Source organism: Polypterus senegalus, chromosome 8 (genome assembly GCF_016835505.1).
Source record: "Polypterus senegalus isolate Bchr_013 chromosome 8, ASM1683550v1, whole genome shotgun sequence".
In the NCBI taxonomy this organism is placed as follows: domain Eukaryota; kingdom Metazoa; phylum Chordata; class Cladistia; order Polypteriformes; family Polypteridae; genus Polypterus; species Polypterus senegalus.
In genome coordinates this window covers 166579970-166604688 of record NC_053161.1, presented here as the reverse complement: position 1 = coordinate 166604688, position 24719 = coordinate 166579970, and positions in this window count along the sequence as shown.

Genomic DNA, 24719 nt, shown 5'->3' with positions numbered 1-24719 from the left:
AATATAAAGTAAAATACATAAAGCAAATTAACCTGCACTTTACCTTTGAAAAGAATCATGGCTGATGTGAGTGAATTTCTAAACTCTTTTGGGATTCCACCCAATGGGGCGACATGCGGAAGAGCATCCCAAAGCAATCAGTCTCCCAGCGCTGTAGCAGTTCACCGTAAAAGCAGATTCGATAAGATCGCGGACATACTATAAGCGCCTGCCATCGATGGGTGATACAAGGAACATTTAAATGCACAGGGCACAATATTACTTTCCCCCGACCCTGCCTGACTGCTGTGTCTGTGTATAGAAGAGTGGCAGATCCCACTACAATAAATAACCGCGCTGTTGCTGTTTCAAGCTGAATAAAGCTGGTGTTGCTATAGTACTGAGACTCAGCTTCGTGTTTTCGGGTGCAGGACGGGGACTTTCATGTCACAGCACGCACATCACAGCACAAACACGCACACGCAGTCACAATGCTATAGTAAACAGTATACACTCGTACGGATGTTGACTATATTAGTGACGGAGTTAAGGCTCTAGAAACTGCAATTAATTACATTGAGCAATAAGAAGCTGCTACAGGAATCGACGTAATGATGCTGCAAAGATGGCGAGACTTGGCAGCGAAGAAACGGCACTCGTCAGGAAAGCAGACTACAGTCAAAAATGTCTAAGTCATCACAGGACTGAACTTTTTAAGTACAGTACATACTGTATTTAACTTCAGACAATTCTGTCAACTAAGTTCATTTTTTCAGTTAATTTATTCTGTTTTGTTGTAAAACATGATTATTAGGTTCGTAATGTGTAAAATTAGAACATAGTTTGACGTTTAATAGGCTTTTTCTTAACACCTCCCATTATCCAACATTTTTGCTTATCCAACGTTCTGCCGCCCCGTTTATGTCGGATAAGCGAGACTCTATTGTATATACAGAGAGACCCACTGAAAAGAGGCCCTGAATATTCTGTTGTAACTCCCATTAGGATGAAGCAATCTGAGCCAAAAAAATACGCTCTATACCTTGACGTATGTGTAATCGATTGCTTTACATATGATGCCTCATCACTCTGACGCAGGGGCATCCCGGCTTGTTCGATGCTCCATATACTGAAGAGCACATTGCACGTTGTTTCATTCATATTGCTTCGTCCTAGCAAGAGTAATAACAATATTCAGGGCCACCTTCGAGTGCATCTCCCTGTGTAAAAATCAGCCACTCCCAATGACCACCTCTGCGTACACATTACTGGAGGAGGCACATTTCAAGTGGTACACCAAGCCCTGGCTGCAAATCTAAAAGAATGACAACAGTAGCAGTGCAAAGACCTCTTTGTAACTCAAGATTGAGGTTCACTCCTGTCCTGAAGGTAACCAAGCCAACCGATTGTTGAGAAATGAATCCAGAGAGTAGTCATGATAACGGGGCTAACAGAAAGAAACTCCTGTGTGCATCTTGACCAATTACTATAAAACCATATAAACTGTTAAAAGAAGGATAATTAGGAGTAATGCTGGTGCTACATTGAGCCTTTGTATCAAAAGGAGGGGAATAAGAGCTACAGCAGTACAGAGAAACACCGTTTCTCAAAAGTGAGGCTCACTCCTGTCCTGCTAGTAAGCACACCAAGAAATTCTGGAGAAATGACGCCTGTGGTGAGCAATGTGGCGAAACATTTCCTTGTGGTGGCGATCTTCAGAAACAAAACCAAAATATGCAATCTAAGGTGTGCCAGATATGAAACAAAACAACTTGAAATGTTCCATCTGTTTTTTCATCCACAACTTACTTGTCCATCTTAAAGTCCTTTTAAATCTCACCACCAGCTACAAGAAGAGACATTACTAGAACTACTACTGGTGTTATGCCAAGCAATCCCATCAGATTTTGGATAATAATAAAAAAAAAAGCTTGGTACAGTGTCATCAGTAATGAGCAATGCTTATTTCTGCCATGAATGTCAAAGGAGGCATTCAACTGACAGGGCAGCCATGTCACTTCAATAGTAGCAAATACTGCTGTACTTCCTGACAAGACCTCATAGGACATCTGAATTACCTGTTGCAGCAGATTCTGTCAATGGACATTATTATCCACTAAGAAAAGAAATTGGATTTGATGAAAACAGTGCTAAGACAGAAAACCAACTGACAATCCTTGTCAATTAGTCACAAAATGGAGGCCATAGTCGGAATACAAAACAAGGAAATGACTAAATGTGCTTGAATTAGTGTACAAAGTCAGTGTTTCTTAGAACAGACATCTCAGGATCAGAAGGTGGTCTTGGGCTTTCATAGAAACAGACTGTAAGCTCAGGTCAACAATCTGTGAACTGCAGACTTTCCATTTGAATTCTTGAGATGCCACACCAAGTAAATCCAGTGCAAAGAAAGAAGTCCAAATAAACCTCCATCATAACGTTTGGACAAAATCTCTGCAGTGATGAGATGAATGGCAACTTGAATTCATTCAATTTAAATGTAGGAAATGAACTAGATACCAAAGTTTGAAAGCAAATGGCTGACCTGCTCCAGCTTGCTAACATACTGAAAACTGAGAAGAGGAGACCCGAGAATAACGGATGAACATTTGATTAGTGGCCTGCACACAAACGGTGAAATAGGTGCTGTGGCAAGCAAACACTTAAAATGTCTGTTACTGTAAACAGTCAAGTGAGCAGAAGATGAACAAAAGGCATCAAGTTAAAGATGACACATTGCTTTAATATTTTAAGCAAGATAACATTTTCAATTTCATCATTCACAGGTACAAAATACCAAAAAAATGAAAAGGACCTGAAGCCAAAGTTTGGGCACCCGACATGGTCAGTACTTCGTAAGACCCCCTTTGGCAAGTATGACAACTTTCTGTAACCACCTAGGAACCTTTCAGTTAATACTTGGGGTATTTTCGCCCCTTCATCCTTGCAAAAGGATTCTAATTCTGCTACATCCTTGGGCCATCTTGTATGCACTGCTCCACAGATTTCCAATCACGTTTACATCAGGGTAGTGTGAGGGCCACGGAAAAACAATCAGCTTGCACCTCTTGAGGTATTCCATTGTAAATTTGGAGGTGTGTTTCAGATCATAATCTTATGGTAGGACTCATCCTTTCTTTAACTTCAGCGTTTTACAGATGGTGTGATGTTTGCTTCCAGAATTTGCTGGTGTTTATTTGAATCCATTCTTCCCTCTACCAATGACATGTTCCCTGTGCTACTGGCAGCAACTCAAGCCTAAATCCTGATTGATCCACCACCGTGCTTAATAGTTGGTGACGTTTTCTTTTCCTGGAATTCAGACCCCTTTTTTCTTCAAACATACCCTTGCACGCTGTGGCCATTTTGACATCAGTCCACACAACACTTGTTTCTAGAATGCTTCAGGCTTGTTTAGATGTTCTTTTTGCAAACTTCAGTCGCTGAATTTTATGGCAAGTATGCAGGAAAGGTTTTCTTCTGCTGACTCTACCATGAAGGTCATATTTGCTCAGGTGTCTCAGGACAGTTGGACAGTGCACCACCACTCAAGAGTCTGCTCAATCTTCCTGAAGGTCTTTATCAGTCAAACGGGGAGGGGGGTGTCGGATTTGCCTTTCTAGTAATCCAAAGAGCAGTTCTTTCAGAATGTTTTCTTGGTCTTCAGATCTCAACTTCGCCTCCACTGTTCCTGTTAACTTCCATTTCTTAATAATATTATGAACCAAGGAAACAGTTACCTAAAAACACTTTGCTACCTTCTTGTCACATTCTCCTGCTTTGTGAGCGTCAGTTCTTTTACTTCACAGAGTGCTAGGCAGCTGCTTAGAGGAGTTCATGGCTGCTGACTGTTGGGACGGTTTGAGGAGTCTGAGAATTTATACAGCTTTGACGTTTACATCACTTGGGTTTCCTAATGATGACTGTGAACAAGCCATAGTCCTAATGAACTAATGAAGTTCTGAGACCACCTTGGGCAAAGTTACCCGGCTCCTGAAATATCTTGCAATGCTCAAACTTTTTCATGGTGCTCCTTTCCTTTTTTCACTGTGCAGTCATACAAAACAAAATCATGCTTAAAATGCTGAGAAGTGTCATCTTTAACTTTATGCCTTTTGGTGATCAGTTCATCTTCTGCTCACTTGACTCTTCATGGTAACAGACATTTTAAGCAAAGGGGCCCATACTTTTTGCATGACACTGTTTGTACTGATTTTACGGGTTAGATGTATGAACTGTAACAGATTAATGTTCAAGATGGCTGAGGGTTTATATACAGAGTGATACCACAAAGACTCAAACTGTCTTCTGCATCGGAGACCTTGTTTGTGCCGAAGAGACATTGGAACCACAAGGCATAAAGAATAAGGGAGAGTGAAGAGGTGCTGATAACTTGGGCCATAGCGACTGGAAAGGAACGCAACATATGAGAGGTGATACCTAAAGTACTCTTTAGTTAGTTAGTGCTGTTTGTTATTCCTTTAGTTAGATTTTGATTTGTTTTTGATGAGAGTTTTGAAGTACCAATAAAGAAGACCTTTGTCTCCTTATACAGTTCAGAAATGGTTCTATGTTAGACTGTCTTAGCTGTGTTAAGATACCTTTGTAAAATTTAGTATATGCTGTGGTCGGACGGTGGAAGGACAGACTGGAAACAGTCGAAATGTTGGGATGCCAACCGGGTCGTCCCTTTCAATCGTCGTGAGACGAAACAAGAAAATTAACGAAAACGGTGCCAATGCACTATCTCGATCAGTGATTTCTTTCTTCTAAGAGATCTTTCGAGAGTCACGTGCTCCGCCGTGCAGCTCGTTCCGATCTCTCGACAAAAGATGCCTTTCTCTTTGCCGGCGCTTCTTTTATAGCGCAACTTCCAGAAGGGGTGGGGTTAAGTGCCCTTACCGGGTGGCTTCTCAGAGCTGTGAGGGAAGAAGAAGAACAGAACAAAGTCAGCAGTAACCTCCCCTCTCATCTCGGCGGGTTATTGTTTATCTTTCACCGGCTCTTAGAGGAGTCCTGTGACGTCCATGAGTGACAGTGTTCCCATAATATGTCATTTTGCATTTAATTTGTAACATAACAAAATCTGACATTCTCAATCTCATTTAATCTAAAGCAGTGTTCCTTGGGTGGAGGGCAAGTTGGGTGGGCTGAAGCCTGACCTGGCAACCCAGGAAAAAGTGCCAGTTGTGTCATTTTCAATCTGCATTTTAAAATTTGCTTCCTAATGCTGTTTCAAAATAGGAGGACTGGAAGACTGAAAATACTTAATAAGAATTTGTAGTAATGAAGGCATTATTAAAGACTAACATCTTTACTACAGGAGAGGAGCTTCAAAATGTTTAACAGGTATGTACTCTTGGTAACAAATGGAAGCAAAACCTGTGAGCTTGAGAATAATCCACTTGTAATGTAGTCAGTTATGTGTATCTGAATAGCTTAGCTGTGCTGATATCTCATCTAGAAACTTCTTAAAAGTTCAAGAAGATGTGTGCTTCAACTCCATGTCTCCATGTGTCAGATTCTCATTATGAGTAAATGAAATGCTTCTTGGCACTTCCCCTTCATTTCCACTGATGTCCTCGAGTATGTGATTCACCCTTAAGCTGAAAGAATTCATTTTAGTCATGTTTGTCAATGTCTTTTAGAATTTTTAAAACTTGGATTAGGTCCCCATGCAGTCTCCTCTGCTTGGGACTGAACAGGCTTAATTAGTTCTTGGAGTCTGTCACAGTAGGGCATGTCATCCTGGGTGGAAGCTGATTGCTCTCCTCTGCACAGCTTCCAATCTTTCTTGTGCCGGGGTGACCAGAACTGCATGTGGCTGGCAATACATCACTTATTTTACAATTTTTTTTTCCAGTATAACCTAACATTTTATTTGCCTTTTTAGTAATTTCTGTATGTTGCTTAGTTGCTGATAATGTCTTTTATCAGCATAAAACCCGAAACGCTTTTCAGAGGTTGCTTCCTATGCCTCCAACTATAAATATAACACCAGGCCATGTCACTTGCAGAACTTCTCAGATGATTCTGCACTTCTGGGATGTTTTGATAATGGGGAGGAGAGGAGTCAGGTGGAGAGCTTTGTTTCTTGGTGAGAAGAGCATTGTCTACAGCTTAACACCAGGAAAACCAAATAACTGGTTAGGAAGTTGTGCTGCACCATAGAGCCTCTCTGTCCAATCACTATTCAAGGAGTGTATGTAGAGGTGGACCATCCCTACAAGTACTTGGGGGACCACATTAATGACAGGTTGGACTGGTCTCTGAACACAGAGGAAATGTAGAAGAAAGGGCAAAGAAGGTTCTTTTTCCTTAGGAGACAGTGTTACTTTAATGAGGGAAGTGACAACCTTCACATCCTCTCTAACTCTGTGATGGCCATTGTGATTTGCTGCACTGTGGTGTGCTGGGCTGGTAACATTACTTCAAGAGAAGGCCACCGGATCAACAGCCTAATTTAAAAGTCATAGGACACACTCTGGACCCCCTAGAGGTCATATTAAAGGAGATAATTAAAACAAAACTGAGTGCCATTATGAACAAAGCAGCACATCCTCTCTGTGTCACACCCACACAGAGGACTTTCAACCAAGGAATTTTTCAGAAGAAGTGTGTCAAGAAACCCGTCTTGCTGCTCATTTATAACAGCAATATGCTTGACATAATGAACGCCTCACTGGGAATGGGACTGACAAGTCAGAAGGTTTATCTATCTATCTATCTATCTATCTATCTATCTATCTATCTATCTATCTATCTATCTATCTATCTATGATTCATCACATTGCAAATGTAAATTTCAGAATAATCTTTGTCTTACTTGATATTTAAAATGCTTTTAAAACCAATCTACCCCCTCCACACCTTTAAAACTTCTTAGTTTTTCTTTATAGACTTGCTACATCTTAAAATGTGCCCTAAGTTAAAGGTAATAGTTTCTGTTTTTATATGGGCACTCTGTCTCTCAGTCAAATGTATTATATTGTAGTTATTAGATCCTGACGGTTTGGTCACTGCTACCCCTAAGTTTTATCCTGATTATTGCATTTCTGTTTAATATGCTCTGTTCAAAATGGCTGATGTGAAGTCAAGGAGCCTATGACATTTGCATTTCTTCCATAACAATGTAAGAGCATCATCAAGACCAAAAGGCCTTACAGGATAAGTTTGGTATTTTTAAAGTCAAAATTACATCTTCACAATCATTGTATTCACAATCCCAGTTAATTCTGGGGTTTGTCAGTGGTTTGTTCTGCTCCAACTCTGCTCAATGCTTGTATGGACTGGGTGTTAGGCAGGGTTGTGGGACATCTGCTGGTGAAGAAAGATTCACTGATCTTGACTTTGCTGACGATGCTGTGATCTTCATGGAGTCAATGGAGGCTCTGATCAGGGCTCTTGAGAGACTGAGCGAGGAGTCTGAGGGTCTTGGGGTTGTGAGTGTCCTGATTAAAACCAAGAGCCAGGCCTTTAATGACCTCTTGGGCACAGCCATCAGTAGTGTGTCTGTCTGTGGAGAGAGTGCCGACCGCGCCGAGAGGTTTACTTACCTTGGCAGTGACATTCATGTCTCTTGGGACTCTTCCTATGAAGTCAGTAGACGGGTTGAGAGAGCACGGGGGGTCATGAGGTCGCTGGAAAGCGGTGTGTGGCACTCCCGATATCTATGCAAAACGACGAAAGTCCAAGTCTTTAGAGTCCTGGTGCTACCTGTCTGGCTATATGGTTGTAAAACATGGATGCTATCCAGTGACCTGAGATGAATGCTGGACTCCTTTGGTACTGTATTTCTTTGGATAATTCTTGGGTACCGCTGGTTTGACTTTGTGTTGTTCACGGCGTCCCAAATAAAGCACATTACCTGCATTGTGAGGGAAAGTCAGTTATGGCACTGTGGCCATGTGGCACGATTCCCAGAGGGTGATCCGTGTTACAGGATCCTTGTTGAGAACTCGAGTGGCTGGACCAGGCCAAGGGGATGCCAAGTGCCATTTCTGAAGGGTGGGACTGGATCACGTGTCTGCCTTTGAGGTTGCCAACCAGGTGGGTGCAGCAATGCGCTTTACCAGTGCATGCTCCCCAACCTCACCTGACCTGATCAGTTGTTACAAGCCACGGCAAAAGATAACAGTAGGAGAAACAGACAGATTTAGAAATTCGGGGAATGGGGAGTGGGCCGAGGAAAAATGTGAAAACTACAGCTACGGCGATCTCTGTGAGTCGACAAGTGAAAAGGAAACACGACCAAGAATCTGTTATCAAGTTTATGACTGCCAGTTTACTTTTGGAGTCACAAACACGCCTCAGGAACATGACCTTTGGGTTCTTAAATCGAAACGTTTACTGCAGCAAACTAGACACATTTGATGAGTTTTTTCAGCGGTTTCACCCCTAGCAGGCATGATATACTGTATACAGTCATATGAAAAAGTTTGGGAACCCCTCTCAACCTGCATAACAATTTACTTTCAGCAAAAAAGATAACAGTGGTATGTCTTTCATTTCCTAGGAGCATCTGAGTACTGAAGTGTTTTCTGAACAAAGATTTTTAGTGAAGCAGTATTTAGTTATATGAAATTAAATCAAATGTGAAAAACTGGCTGTGCAAAACTGTGGGTCCCCTTGTAATTTTGCTGATTTGAATGCCTATAACTGCTCAATACGGATTACTTGCAACACCAATTTGGTTGGATTAGCTCGGTAAGCCTTGAACTTCAGACAGGTGTGTCCAATCATGAGATATAAAGGTATTTAAGGTGGTCAATTTGCAAGTTGTGCTTCCCTTTGACTCTCCTCTGAAGAGTGACAGACAGCATGAGATCCTCAAAGCAACTCTCAAGAGATCTGAAAACAAAAATTGTTTAGTCTCACAGTTTAGTAGAAGGCTACAAAAAGCCATCTCAGAGGTTTAAACTGTCAGTTTCAACTGTAAGGAATGGAATCAGTAAATGGAAGGCCACAGGCACAGTTGCTGTTAAACCCAGCAGGTCTGGCAGGCCAAGTAAAATACAGGAGCGGCATATGCGCAGGATTGTGAGAATGGTTACAGACAACCCACAGATCACCTCCAAAGACTTGCTGCAGATGGTGTATCTGTACATCGTTCTACAATTCAGCGCAATTTGCATAAAGAACATCTGTATGGCAGGGTGATGAGAAAGAAGCCCTTTCTGCACTCACACCACAAACAGAGTCGCTTGTTATATGTCAATGCTCATTTAGACAAGCCAGATTCATTTTGGAACAAAGTGCTTTGGACTGATGAGACAAAAAGTCAGTTATTTGGTTATAACAAAAAGCGCTTTGCATGGCAGAACAAGAACACCGCATTCCAAGAACAACACCTGCTACCTACTGTCAGATTTGGTGGAGGTTCCATAATCCTGTGGGGCTGTGTGGCCAGTTCAGGGGCTGGGGCCCTTGTTAAAGTCGAGGGTCGGATGAATTCAAGCCAATATCAACAAATTCTTCAGGATAATGTTCAAGCATCAGTCACAAAGTTGAAGTTACACAGGGGTTTGATATTCCAACAAGACAATGACCCAAAACAGTTCGAAAATCTACAAAGGCATTCATGCAGAGGAGAAGTACAATGTCGTGGAATGGCCGTCACAGTCCCCTGACTTGAATATCATCGAAAATCTATGGGATGATTTGAAGCAGGCTGTCCATGCTCGGCAGCCATCAAATTTAACTGAACTGGAGAGATTTTGTATGAAAGAATGGTCAGAAATACCTCCATCCAGAGTCCAGACACTCATCAAAGGCTATAGGAGGACAGCGTCTGGAGGCTCAAAGGAGCAAAAGGAGGCTCAACTAAGTATTGATGTAATATTTCTGTTGGGGTGCCCACATTTATGCACCTGTCTAATTTTGTTATGATGCATATTGCATATTTTCTGTTAATCCAATAAACTTAATGTCATTGTTGAAATACTACTGTTTCCATAAGGCATGTCAGATATTAAAAGGAAGTTGCTACTTTGAAAGCTCAGCCAATGATAAACAAAAATCCAAAGAATTAAGAGGAGTTCCCAAACTTTTTCATATGACTGTATATATTTTTAATTTATAAGAAATGCGTCACTTTGTAGTGTAGTTTCCTGTGGTACAATAATACATTGGAGGGGTCATAACTGCTACGATTCACCATGTTTATACTGATGTATTAATTAGGGATTGCAAGTTAACCCTAAACTGCTTTCAGACCCCTTCCTGCAGCGCTGAAAGATTATATCAACTAATAAAATTGATCTATATAAAAATGATTCAGTGAAACAGAGCAGAAAATGAAAATGTAATTAATGGCGTATATACAAATCACACAAATTCCCCCAGACATGTGCCGATTCCGAAACTGCCCACCACCTTTTCCAGTACATACAGTATAGAAGTAACATAAAAATAATGGACCCAAAATATCATACAATGTCCACTCAGTTTTGTTTCTTTATAAGATAAAATATCCCACAATGTTTCCCATTCTTCAGATGTGCTATCCCAGAATGAATGATTGTTATTTGCTCACTCAGATCTCGATCCTTCCAATTGTCCAGTCCAATTTAGTATATTGGGATTTCTGTGAGGCGGCCACCATCAAACTGTAGAGGACTTTGGTGTCTCACATGAGCTTCAGGGAGCTCACGTCTGTCCCCTCCGCCATAAAGCTCAGGCTCTGTTTTTTCTTCTCCCCTTCCTGCCTTTTTGCACTCTTTTTTAACAGTGTATCCACGTCTCTTTCCATGGAACCCTCCTGGAAATTGTGGCAACAGACCCATCCCTCACAAAGGTCCCCCCTATTAACATCTATCCAATCCACCCATCTTAAGCCTTATGTTATATTCCATATGTGCTCCGACGGAGACAGGGTTCACGTTGGTTCTAACATACAGTAACAGAGAACAAAGATAGACCAGCGAATAAATGTATGTGGCAGTGCTACAACATACCAAGACACTGAAGAAAATTTGACTCAACAAATTGCAAATTTTTAAAACGTCGGCACACATGAAAATATGCCGATTGTTGGCTCTGTGGCTAAGGCTGCTATCTAGGCCATCGGTTCAAATCCCGTTAGTGCCAGAAATTGATCCTACTGCGTTGGACCCTTGAACAAGAGCAGCGTTTGGGGGTGGCAAGTCGAGCGACTGTCCCAGGCCCTTTGCCTAAGAAGTCCCTGCTTTTGAGGTCCACGTATCACATTCGAGCAGATTTGTCAAGTTATAGTCTCCACTATATACAGTATCTCACAAAAGTGAGTACACCCCTCACATTCTGTAAATATTTTATTACATCTTTTCATGGGACACCACTGAAGATATGACACTTTGATACAATGTAAAATAGTCCGTGTACAGCTTGTATAATGTTGTAAATTTGCTTTCCCCTCAAAATAACTCAACACACAGCCATTAATGTCTAAACCGCTGGCAACAACAACAACAACAACAACATTTATTTATATAGCACATTTTCATACAAACAGTAGCTCAAAGTGCTTTACATAATAAAGAATAGAAAAATAAAAGACACAATAAGAAAACAAAATAAATCAACATTAATTAACATCGAATAAGAGTAAGGTTCAATGGCCAGGGAGGACGGAAAAAACAAAAAAACTCCAGACGGCTGGAGAAAAAATAATGGCAACAAAAGTGAGTACCTAAGGACCCCAATACCCAATGATTCCTGCGATCCTCCATCAGGGATGACTTTACCTTAGGCAGACAAAACAACTTAGCAGTAGGGCTGTGGCACCAAGTGCCACATTTGAATACCGAGAAGAGAAACAGAATAGGTGAGGATTTGTAACAAATTATAACTTATATCTTATTACTTATGTTTTAGTTCTGATGACTGACAACAGAGATGCAGTCTGTTCAGTTAATCAAGTGACTTGCTTCTGATCACAGTGGTGTCAGCAGTGCTTACCAGGGTGGTACCCAAACCTTTCATGGCTGTCTCTGTCAGCCTTCTTCCTCGGGCCACAATTGCTAGATATACGTAGAGTAAGAATAACAACAGAAGCAGATGAAGATTTAGGGGACCGTATTGAACTCTGTATAATTGTCAAATCGAAACAAGTGACTCAGAATAACAAAATTGAATTTTCAGACGTGAGTCTCCATTCGACTGGCTCCAAGATGGCAGCGGAGCTGGCTTTTACACTGGAGGACAGGAAAAGGCAGGTTCAGGAACAAGAAGTGACGTCATAGGTGTTGCAGCTCTCTGTCATTGCTTCGGCAGAGAGAGGAAAAGAGCAACAGCGCCAACCCTTTGTTAGGAGTGTAATTACATTTGTATGATCCTTGACGTTGTCTCCCAATCACACATGTGTGACTATATATACATATATATATATATATACTCAGCAAAAAAAGAAACGTCCTCTGACTTTCAACTGTTTTTCCTTTCAGTAAACTTAATGTGTAAATATTTGTATGAACACTAAAAGAGTCAACACCATAAGACATAAACTAAAAATGTTTCACAATGTGTCCCTGAATGAAGGGAGGCTCAAAATCAAAAGTACCAGTCAGTATCTGGTGTGGCCACCAGCTGCTTGAAGTACTGCAGTGCATCTCCTCCTCATGGACTGGACCAGATTTGTCAGTTCTTGCTGTGAGATGTTACCCCACTCTTCCACCAAGGCACCTGCAAGTTCCTGGACATTTCTGGGGGGAATGGCCCTAGCCCTCACCCTGTGATCCAACAGGTCCCAGACGTGCTCAATTCCTTTCTACGATAAACACGAATCCGTCCATCACCCCTGGTGAGACAAAACCGTGACTCATCAGTGAAGAGCACTTTTTGCCACTCCTGTCTGGTCCAGCGAAGGTGGGTTTGTGCCCATAGGCGGCGTTATTGCTGGTGATGTCTGGTAAGGACCTGCCTTACAACAGGCCTACAAGCCCTCAGTCCAGCCTCTCTCAGCCTATTGCGGACAGTCTGAGCACTGATGGAGGGATTGTGTGTTCCTGGTGTGACTCGGGCAGTTGTTGTGGCCATCCTGTACCTGTCACGCAGGTGTGATATTCGGATGTACCGATCCTGTGTAGGTGTTGTTACACGTGGTCTTCCACTGCGAGGATGATCAGCTGTCCTTCCTGTCTCCCTGTAGCACTGTCTTAGGCGTCTCACAGTGCAGACATGGCAATTTATTGCCCTAGCCACATCAGCAGTCCTCATGCCTCCCTGCAGCATGCCTAATGCACGTTCACGCAGATGAGCAGGGACCCTGGGCATCTTTCTTTGGGTGTTTGTCACAGTCGGTAGACAAGTCTCTTTAGTGTCCTGCGTTTTTAGAACTGTGACCTTAAATGCCTACTTTCTGTAAGCTGTTAAGGTCTTAACGACCATTCCACAGGTGCATGTTAATTAATTGATTATGGTTAATTGAACATGCATGGAAAACATTGTTTAAACCCTTTACAATGAAGATCTGGAAAGTTATTTGGATTTTTAAAACATTATTGTTGAAATACACAGTCCTGAAAACGGACGTTTCTTTTTGCTGAGTATATATATATATATATATATATATATATATATATATATATATATATATATATATATATATATATATTAGGTGCAACGATACACAAAATTTACGTTCGGTTCGGTTCGGTACTTTGGTGTCACGGTTCGATATTTTTCGATACAAAAAATTTTCATGCCTTTTTTAATTTGTAATTTATTAAAATTATATATATTTCTTTTAACTCAAAAATACAGTTTTTAAATTAAATGTTGCTGAAAAAACAAAATAATAAAAAAATAAAAGAGTTTGGAAACGAGTTTATTACAGAGAAAGGTCCCTTTCCAAAATAAAAGCTATGCTATACCCTTCTTCTGGGGTATATTCTCAGGAGCATATTGAACGTATCATGTCCCCATAAAATGAACCACTCTCTGATGGACCTCCCCTCACACTCATCTTCTGGAGTGCTAGCACTTAGCTGCATATACAACAAAAACAACTTAAATAAAAATATGTATTGCACAGAAATGCCTTCCTAAATATATTTTGAAACATTTGAAATGTTCTAAAAATAAGGTATCAACCACATACAGTTCTGCATTATTTGGGGATCCCTGACTGTATTTTCTATACTTGGTAGAATATAAAACAAACACACCCAATGTTCCACGCTTCCTCAGTTTGTTTGCCCGGTTGATTTTATACAAGGGACGCTATTGGCGGATGGCTTAGAAGCTACCCAATCAGAGCACGTATTACATATTAACTAAAACTCCTCAATGCTATAAGATATGCCTTCTGCGCGGTGCTCGATTGTTTGCTTGTCTCTGCCTCTATCTCACCCTCTCTGACATTCTCTGCCCCTGACGGAGAGGGTGTGTGCTGAGGTGTTGTTTGCACAGAAGCTGTTTGCCTAGTGGATACGAAGAAATGCCGCTTTATCGAGGTGCGTCCAAAAGCTCACTTATTGATTTTTTGATTGTTTGCTTTAATCTCGCGCTCCTCTCTCTCTCTCTCTCTGACGTTCTCTGCGCTTGACGAAGGAGATGTGAGCAGAGGGGCTTTTTGCACAGAGGGGCTGTTTGCTTAGAAGATACGGACGCTCCTGTAAAAAATGCTGAAAGGCTACCTTCACATTGAACCCTTCATTGCGCTGCTTTATCGCGGTGCTTGCATACTTAAAAGCACAACAGCCCGTATTGATTTTTCATTGTTTACTTTACTCTCTCTCTGACATTCTCCGCTCCTTACGCGCACTTTGAAGAGAAGATATGTTTGCATTCTTTTAATTGTGAGAAAGAACTGTCATCTCTGTCTTGTCATGGAGCACAGTTTAAACTTTTGACTAAAGGGTGTTATTTCATGTCTAGAGGGCTCTAATAATGTTAAAAAATGTATTTAGAAGGTCGTAAACAGGTTTTCTATGCTCTAACTGCGAAAATATTAGATTTATAAATAAAGAATCCTACTTCGTGGAAATTCATTTATCTGTCTGGAGCGGATTAACCGCGATAAACAAGGGTTTACTGTATAACTGTGCGGAGAATATTTATAAACAGTGTGGGAGAGTTTCTAAGGGCTTAAAATATATAAAAATAATCATACAAACATATGGTTTCTACTTCGCGGATTTTCACCTATCGCGGGGGGTTCTGGAACACAACCACCGCGATCGAGGAGGGATTACTGTATATAATTTTGTATCGTTCAATACATATGCGTACCGAACCGAAAGCACTGTATCGAACGGTTCAATATCGATACATGTATCGTTGCACCCTTATATATATATATAAATATATATATATATATATATATATATATATATATATATATATATATATATATATATAAATATATATATATATAAATATATAAATAAATAAATGCAGGTCTCTTGTTGAATGTCTCCATTAGCATATCATATCTGAGCCACTGGGATTGTCGCCCATTCCTCCAAGCAAAACTGCTCCAACTTCCTTAAGTGTGACGGGTTGAGTGGGTACCGAACCATCTTCAAGTCATGCCACAGATTCTCCATTTGATTGAGGTCTGAGCTTTGACTTGGCCATTCCCAGACATTTCATTGTTCCCCACTTTAGCGGTGTGCTGAGGGTTATTCGTTGTCCTGCTGGAAGGTGAACCTTCATCCCAGTCTGAAAGCTCTGGCAGACTCAAACAGGTTTTCCCTCAAGAAATGCTCTGTGTTTAATGCCATCCATCTTTTCTTCAGTCCTGACCAGTTTTCCTGTCCCCACAGCGTGACACTTCACTGTGGAAATGGTTTTCATGAAGTGATGGGAAGGGTTGGGATTGTGTCAGACATGGCATTTCTCATGATGTCCAAGAAGTTCAATTTTAATCTCCTCTGACCAGAGAACCTTCTTTTCATGTGTTTGGGGAGTCTGCCACATGTTGTTAAGCAAACTCCAAACGGGTTTCCTATTTTTTTTTTTAAAGCAATGGCTGTTTTCAGGCCACTCTTCCATAAAGTCCTGCTTTGTGGAGTGTACAGCTTAAAGTTGTCCTGTGGACAGAAACTCCCATCTCCGCTGTAAATCTTCAGTGTTATCCTTGATGTCTTTCTTGCATCTCTGATTATCGCCCGAATTGCCCACTCTGTGAGTTTTGGTGGGCAGCTTTCTCCTCAGGTTTGTAGCAGTATCTAATTTTATCCATTTTGTTACACTGAAATTAATGGTGCTCTGTGGGATATTCAAAGGTTGGACTGTTATTTTTTTTTCTTATAACCCAACCCTGATCTCTACTCCTTCACAACTTAGTCTCTGGCCTGTCTGAAAGTCACCATGTTGCTGGCTTAGTGGTGTTGCAGAGTCGGGGACCTTTCAGGTCAGGTCTGTTTATATAGATGTCATGTGACACTTTGATAGCACACAGCTGGGCCCTAATCATGTGACTTCTGAAGTTAATTGATTGGACCAGAACTTATTTAAAACTTTATGTGGATTCAATCATGAAAATATATGCACGCAAAAAATTCACAGTAGAATTCAGTTATGTTGTCTCTCTACAATAGACTTGGGGGTCCCCCCAGCAGCCTTAGAGCACAGCCCACAGAGAGGCCTGAGAAGATAAGCTCTCCTGAGCATAAAAGGGACAACCCATAATATAAGGCAGAGTCTATTAAAGGTTTCATTTTTTTTCATAGGTTGAAATTTTTCTGTCGCTCTTCATCTTTATTCTCAATTACATTTCTTAAGAAAGTTGAAATATTTAGTTGGAATTTTTCTAAAAGCTTCAGGTCTTTATGAAGATGAGAAGGTCAGGCTAAATTAGGAGAAGCTGCAGCTGCTTTTTAAAGTTAGGACAAGCTACCCAAGTTGTGTGGTCTATGAGGGGAGGTGCCATGTGCTTTTCTGCTAAGACTCTGTGTGTGAATGGGTGAGACGTTCACCCTTGTCATCACAACATGTTCCATGTAATTTACGTGCTGTATCAAGGACTCAACGTATTTTTGGGAAGAGACAAGCAGCTGTTTTCAGATTGGATTACGTCTTCCTAATTTATTTAAAGAATCTCGTTTATCAGGTGTCAAGTGATGAGGGTACAGTACAGCGAGTCAAACCTGCACGTCTAGTTTTAGAAAGGAAAAACAAGTTTGCACTGGATAGGCCATAACTATGGGGAGGATTCAACAGGTGTGGCTGTGATCAGCACAGAACTTCTCACATCTTACATGTTTGCAATTTGTTTCAAGTATCTCCTGTCCCTTTAAGTTTTTGATCTGTTCCTTCTTGCTTGCTGCCAGGATAAAATAATAGAAAAATAATTAAACAACAGAGACAGCATAGGTCCATGATCTCAAGGCCTACGGGTGTCTAACAGGCAAATATACTATGAATGTATCAACGTCAAATTCCAAATACAGTATATTCAGCGGGGAAAATAAGTATTAAATACTTATTCCCTTTGTCATTCCACTTTATTACACATATCTTAATTTACTTGTGTTGATTTCTTTGTATGTGTGGATTACTTGGGTTGTTACAGACATCTGGTGAAAATTTCATGTCAATTTCCCCATTAGAAATATATTTACTGAGAAACAAAAACGTTGACACACTCAATACTTATTCAAGAGTATATATATAAACTGCTCAAAAAAATTAAAGGAACACTTTGAAAACACATCAGATCTCAATGGGAAAAAGAAATCCTCCTGGATATCTATACTGATATAGACTGGGTAATGTGTTAGGAACGAAAGGATGCCACATCGTTTGATGGAAATGAAAATGATCAACCTACAGAGCCCTGAATTCAAAGACGCCCCAAAAATCAGAGTGAAAAAATGATGTGGCAGGCTAGTCCATTTTGCCAAAATGTAATTGCAGCAACTCCAAATTGTACGCAGCACTTTGTATGGCCCCTGTGTTCTTGTATACATGCCTGACAACATCGGTGCATGCTTCTAATGAGATGACAGATGGTGTTGTGGGGGATCTCCTCCCAGATCTGGACCAGGGCATCACTGAGCTCCTGGACAGTCTGAGGTGCAACCTGGTGGCATTGGATGGACCAAAACATAATGTCCCAGAGGTGTTCTATTGGATTTAGGTCAGGAAAGTGTGGTGGCCAGTCAATGGTATCAATTCCTTCATCCTCCAGGAACTGCCTGCATACTCTCACCACATGAGGCCAGGAATTGTCGTGCACCAGGAGCCACTGTACCAGCATAGGGTCTGACAATGGGTCCAAGGATTTCATCCTGATACCTAATGGCAGCCAAGGTGCCTTTGTCAAGCCTGTAGCGGTCTGTGTGACCCTCCATGGATATGCCTCCCCAGACAATCATTAACCCACCACCAAACTGCTCATGCTGAATGATGTTACAGGCAGCATAATGTTCTCCATGGCTTCTCCAGACCCTTTCACTTCTGTCACGTGCTCAGGGTGAACCTGCTCTCATCTGTAAAAAGCACAGGGACCAGTGGTGCATCTGCCAATTCTGGTATTCTATGGCGAATGCCAATCGAGCTGCATGCTGCTGGGCAGTGAGCTCATTAGAGGACATGGGGCCCTTGGGTCACCCTCATGAAGTCTTTCTGGTTGTTTGGTCAGAGACATTCACACCAGTGGCCTGCTGGAGGTCATTTTGTAGGGCTCTGGCAGTGCTCATCCTGTTCCTCCTTGCCCAAAGGAGCAGATACTGGTCCTGCTGATGGGTTATGGACCTTCTATGGCCCTCTCCAGCTCTCCTAGAGTAACTGCTTGTCTCCTAGAATCTCCTCCATGCCCTTGAGACTGTGCAGGGAGACACAGCAAACCTTCTGGCAATGACACGTATTGATGTGCCATCCTGGAGAAGTTGGACTACCTGTGCAACCTCTGTAGGGTCCAGGTATCACCTCATGCTACCAGTAGTGACACTGACTGTAGCCAAATGCAAAACTAGTGAAGAAACAGTCAGAAAAGATGAGGAGGGAAAAATGTCAGTGGCCTCCACCTGTTAAACCATTCCTGTTTTGGGGGTCATCTCATTGTTGCCCCTCTAGTGCATCTGTTGTTAATTTCATTAACACCACAGCAGCTGAAACTGATTAACAACCCCTCTGCTACTTAACTGACCAGATTAATATCCCATAAGTTTCATTGACTTTATGCTATACTCTGATTAAAAAGTGTTCCTTTAATTCTTTTGAGCAGTATATATATATATATATATATATATATGCCACCTACTCGCACGTGTGTGACAATATATAGACAAACGGCAATAATTTTTCATATATAATAATTTATAAGCATCAACTAGACAAGAATATAGTATAGACGCACTGATAAGCCCTGTAAATTATTAGTTTAATATAATTATGGTGCGAAAACCAGAACCAAAGTAGTGTTAAAGTGATATGTGGGGATGTTTTCTCCGCAGAGGAAGAACGCATTCAGATTGATAATGAAACAAAATTATAAATTGTAAATTAGTTGTTTATCTCCCTAGAAGTTGTTATCGGTGTAATGTTTGTGTTTGGTTTTGTTATTGCCTCATTGATTTCAACTGCTGTGTCTGATACCGTCACAGAAGGACAGGCTGAAAATTATTTTTGAAGCAGTTGTGGATACAAATCAGAGAATTTGACTTTTTTCATTCATGAGTAAAATTTTTCTGAACCCTACTGCTTACACACGAATTGTACTGAGCCTTTTGGCCAATAATGCCGCCCATGGCAGACCGCCCCCCTCCGCCCGCCTTTAGCTACGCCAATGGTAAAGATGTTATCGCGGAATTATTTTTAAAATAATGTTTACAATTTCAAAAAATAATGTTTTGTGAGGGCGGCATGGTGGCACAGTGGGTACCGCTGCTGCCTCGCAGTTAGGAGACCCGGGTTCGCTTCCCGGGTCCTCCCTGTGTGGAGTTTGCATGTTCTCCCCGTGTCTGCGTGGGTTTCCTCCCACAGTCCAAAGACATGCAGGTTAGGTGGATTGGCGATTCTAAATTGTCCGTAGTGTGATGGATGGATGTTTTGTGAACATAACTTTCAGCATAGTTAAAAAAAATATAAATAAGAATGAAAAAATTGAATTTAGTGTTAGCAAAATATTTATTTAATATTGTTTGCTTTGCATATATTTGTTTCTTACACATTTTCCTTTAAAACTGTACTAATGAACAGTAACATTTTTAAAATGATTTAAATCTGATTATTACAATTGTATTCAATGAAACTTGTAATTACTTACTAAACAAATGAGCACAAATGCACATGAATACATATTTTATTCCAGTATGTGTACAGTGTGACGTGGAAAGAATTTGTGTGCAGAACAATAAACAGAGAAGTCAAATGTAGTTTATACAGTGGGTACGGAAAGTATTCAATTTTTCACTCTTTGTTATATTGCAGCCATTTGCTAAAATCATTTAAATTCATTTATCCCTCATTACTGTACACACAGCACCCCATATTGACAGACAAAAATAGAATTTTTGAAATTGCTGCAGATTTATTAAAAAAGTAAAACTGAAATATCACATGGTCCTAAGTATTCAGACTCAGTATTTAGTAGAAGCACCCTTTTGAGCCAATACAGCCATGAGTCTTCTTGGGAAAGATGCAACAAGTTTTTCACACCTGGATTTGGGGATCCTCTGCCATTCCTCCTTGCAGATCCTCTCCAGTTCTGTCAGGTTGGATGGTAAACGTTGGTGGACAGCCATTTTTAGGTCTCTCCAGAGATGCTCAATTGGGTTTAAGTCAGGGCTCTGGCTGGGCCATTCAAGAACAGTCACACTTTGTTATTTTAGCTGTGTGCTTAGGGTCATTGTCTTGTTGGAAGGTAAACCTTCGGCCCAGTCTGAGGTCCTTAGCACTCTGGAGAAGGTTTTTGTCCAGGATATCTCTGTACTTGGCCGCAGTCATCTTTCCCTCGATTGCAACCAGTCCTCCTGTCCCTGCAGCTGAAAAACACCCCCACAGCATGATGCTGCCACCGCCATGCTTCACTGTGGGGACTGTATTGGACAAGTGATGAGCAGTGCCTGGTTGTCTCCACACATACCGCTTAGAATTAGGGCCAAAAAGGTTCTATCTTGGAGTTTGCTAAAAGACACCTGAAGGACTCTGAGATGGTGAGAAATAAGATTCACTTGGCTGATGAGACCAAGATAGAACTTTTTTCAGTTTTTCTTTTTAAATAAATCTGCAACAATTTCAAAAATTATTTTTTTTTTGTCTGTCAATATGGGTTGCTGTGTGTACATTAATGAGGGAAAAATGAATTTAAATGATTTTAGCAAATGGCTGCAATGTAACAAAGAGTGAACAATTGAAGGGGGTCTGAATACTTTCCGTACCCACTGTAAATTTCACAATGTGTGGGTTTGTTCTTTGTACCATTCCACACTATTACTCCAGTCTCAAAAATATTTGCATATCCCACTTTGTCAAAAAGAGACCACGGCCTACTTGGAGCACCACTCTTTGATACTTTTTACTTTACTATAGTGAGTTTTTAAGGACAGTGCCACCTGGTGGCTCATAGAAAGTGAAACATGAGAAAAGATGAGTATAGCCAGACTAGCAGACAAAACAACCAGAGCTTAAAATTACCACTGCCAGGTGCTGCTGCCAGTTCTTAATGTTTCTTTATTTAATATTTATATATGTTTTCAGTCCACAGAAAAAGAACTACTGTCTGTGCCTGCAACACTAACCCAAACTTGTCTGGGATAAGGATCTGCATAGGCCTTATTCTCGTTTGAATATCTCAGAAGCTAAGGATTGTGTGTCAGACTGAAACTTGGCTGGACTCTAATCTAGAGACCCTCATCTAATAGGGGTCATACTTTTAAGTCTCTTGTCCCTGTGCCAGCAACACTGAGCCAGACATGGCAATTCCACACCTAGGAGGAAGGGCCAGCATAGACACTCTTTTCATTTGAATATCTGAAAAGCTAAGGATTGTGCTGACATGAAACACGGGTGGAATGTAATCAGCAGACCCTCTTCTAATATGAACTGGGGTCATACATGAAAGACTGTCGTCACGGCACCAGCAACACTAACCCAAAAATGTCCGATCTCACCATAGGCATAAGGGCCTGCATGGGCACTCTTCTCGTTTGTATGTCTCAGATGCTAAGAACTGTATCAAAATACAACTAGAGCGCACTGTAATCTAAAGAACCCCCGCTCACAGGGGTCAGACATTTAAGATTGATGTCACTGGGCCAGCAACACTCAAACTCAAAAAGCCCCATTTCTTAAATGAGCAATGGTCTCGATTGGCCCCCCATTCTACTTAGAATATGTCAGACTCTGAGGATTGTGGCAGCATATAACTTGAGCAGAACGTGTGTGTGGGTACAAAACCAAAAGCAAGTGATGAAGACATCAGAGCAGACCGGGGGGAAGCAGAAACATCAGCACTGGCTTGACAGAACTTGTATATGTTAAACCACCGTGGAACAGGAGAACTGATGATTTTTAATGGTGTGTGCTGCTTGGCACCATTGCTGTTAATTCATTTTGTCCTGATTGATCCTTCAGTCGCAGACAAACCACGTTAATGTGGAAAGAGAGAGAGAGAGGCCATCTTTCACTGTTATCTGTTGTGTTTTAGGCCTTGTTCACACAGGCGTTAAGTTTTTGGATAAACGAACTTGCTCTGAACGTCCTAGACGTTTATGTTGCATTTTGTGGTGGCGATCGATTGACTTCTACACCGGCGTTCGTTTGTCTCTGTCTAACGCCAGCCTGCAGCCCAAATTGTAGTTTGTGTGTTAACCTGTGGAGGCAGTGTCGGGAACGGGATATGAAAGCCCTTGTCGTTTTATTTGAGGAGCCTCCTTTCAATATCGGCCATTTTGCTATGTTAGATATTAATCTTCTTGTTTTAAAAATACTCGTAATACGGCGATGTAGGGAGAGAAAAAATCGCCGCCGCGACTGGGTTCATCCTCTGACTGCACAACGTCGGGTTAAAGGAAGTTTTTTTGTGCTTTATGAAGAAATGCGATATATGGGATATATCCGGTCCTCCGAAGCGTAAAATAAACGCGCTGAAAACGAACTAGAAGCGGTTTCCTTGCGTTCGTTGGGTTTTGAACGCCAAGAAAAAGCTGCATGCAACGTTTTTTTGATGCCGTATAAACGCGCAGCCGGACAAACGCACGTCACCAAAGCCCGTGTGAACACTCTCTGACTCCTACGTGTAGAAAACACTCGGCGCTTGATCCGCGCTCACTGGACGCTACGAACGCAAAAAAACGCTCGATTTTAACGCCCGTGTGAACAAGGCTTTAGACTTCAACCTCTTTTACATGTTATTACCTCCATTCCTACTGTTCTTAACTTGTATTTCAACAATCGTTTATTTACGTAGGGTGTTTCTGGGAGTACAGGGAATCAGACTGAATATAAGATTGGGAATTTTTCGAATAGGAAGGCAAAGTCAGCTATTTATTAGACTTGGAAGGAGATGATCAAATCAGACAGGGAGAATGATTTGTTCATGATGTTTGTAGGTCTGGTGCAGGCCAGGATATATTTGATAAAATGACTTATAATTTAGAGACTATTTTAAAAGGGTGGTGGGTTAATTAAGCAATTTGTAAACTTCAAGATCAGGAGCTTATTTTTCTTATTGAGATTTTGGCATGAAATTTGCTTCTTATTTTTGTATGCGTTTGTGTGTTGAGTTGTATTTATTGTTTCGTTACCTTTGTTATACTGATGAAAAGAACTTATTAACATGTGATTCATAAAGTTGATTTCAAAACTCATATTTTTCTTTTTCTTTCTTTGTTAATAACCAAAATGTTGTAAAAAGAGATTATAACACACTTTTGAGCTCCCACTTTTAAGCTACACAGATAATACCCCAACACTTCAGAAAGTATGTTTGGTCAGTCAGTCATTAGTCAACCCGCTGTATCCTAACACAGGGTCATGGGGGTCTGCTAGAGCCAATCCCAGCCAGCACAGGGCACAAAGTAGGGACAAATCGCGGGCAGGGTTTCTGCCAACCCACCGCAGGGCACCTGGGACAATTTAGGATTGCCAATGCACCTAACCAGCATGTCTTTGGACTGTGGGAGGAAACCGGAGCGCCCAGACACGGGGAGAACATGCAAAGTCCACGCAGGGAGGACACTGGAAGTAAACCCAGGTCTTCTTACTGCGAGGCAGCAGCGCTACCACTGCACCACCATGCTGCCCTACCTGCAGAGTAAATGTCATTATTCTTTACACTGTGGATGGTGGTCCAGTCTGCAAAGCTTTGCCAAGGTGTGTGGTAGCCTTAAGTTGGGTCAAAGACTCGGAATGGCTGAAACAGTGAGATGTAAATCCACACTGGTAATGCAGGTGCATATCAACAAACAGATGAGCCAGGAACAGCTCTGTTCTCAGTGCTGGGTCATTTATTTTAAAATAACAAAGAGACAGCAAGACAAAAAGCTTTCTCTTCCATATGAGGTAGAGCACATGGTAGCTTAGGAAAGCTGGGGGCCATGCTGTCCTTCTATGACAAAGGTTGGGGTAGAAATTCAGGAGACAAGAACTCTCCACCCACCCATCTTTGAAGGCAGTCAGATTAGTATTTAGTACTTAAATCATTCTGGAAAAAAGCAGAGTAAACCAGAACTGGTTCAGGCTTGCTTGCTAATCTCCCCAAGTAAGGAGTTTCAAGCTGCAAGAGGTGAGATTGAAAATCAGTATGGAGTCAAGAGGAGAGCTAAACAAAAAGATCAGCGTTGGGAGGAATACAGAGCAGAGCTGAAGGA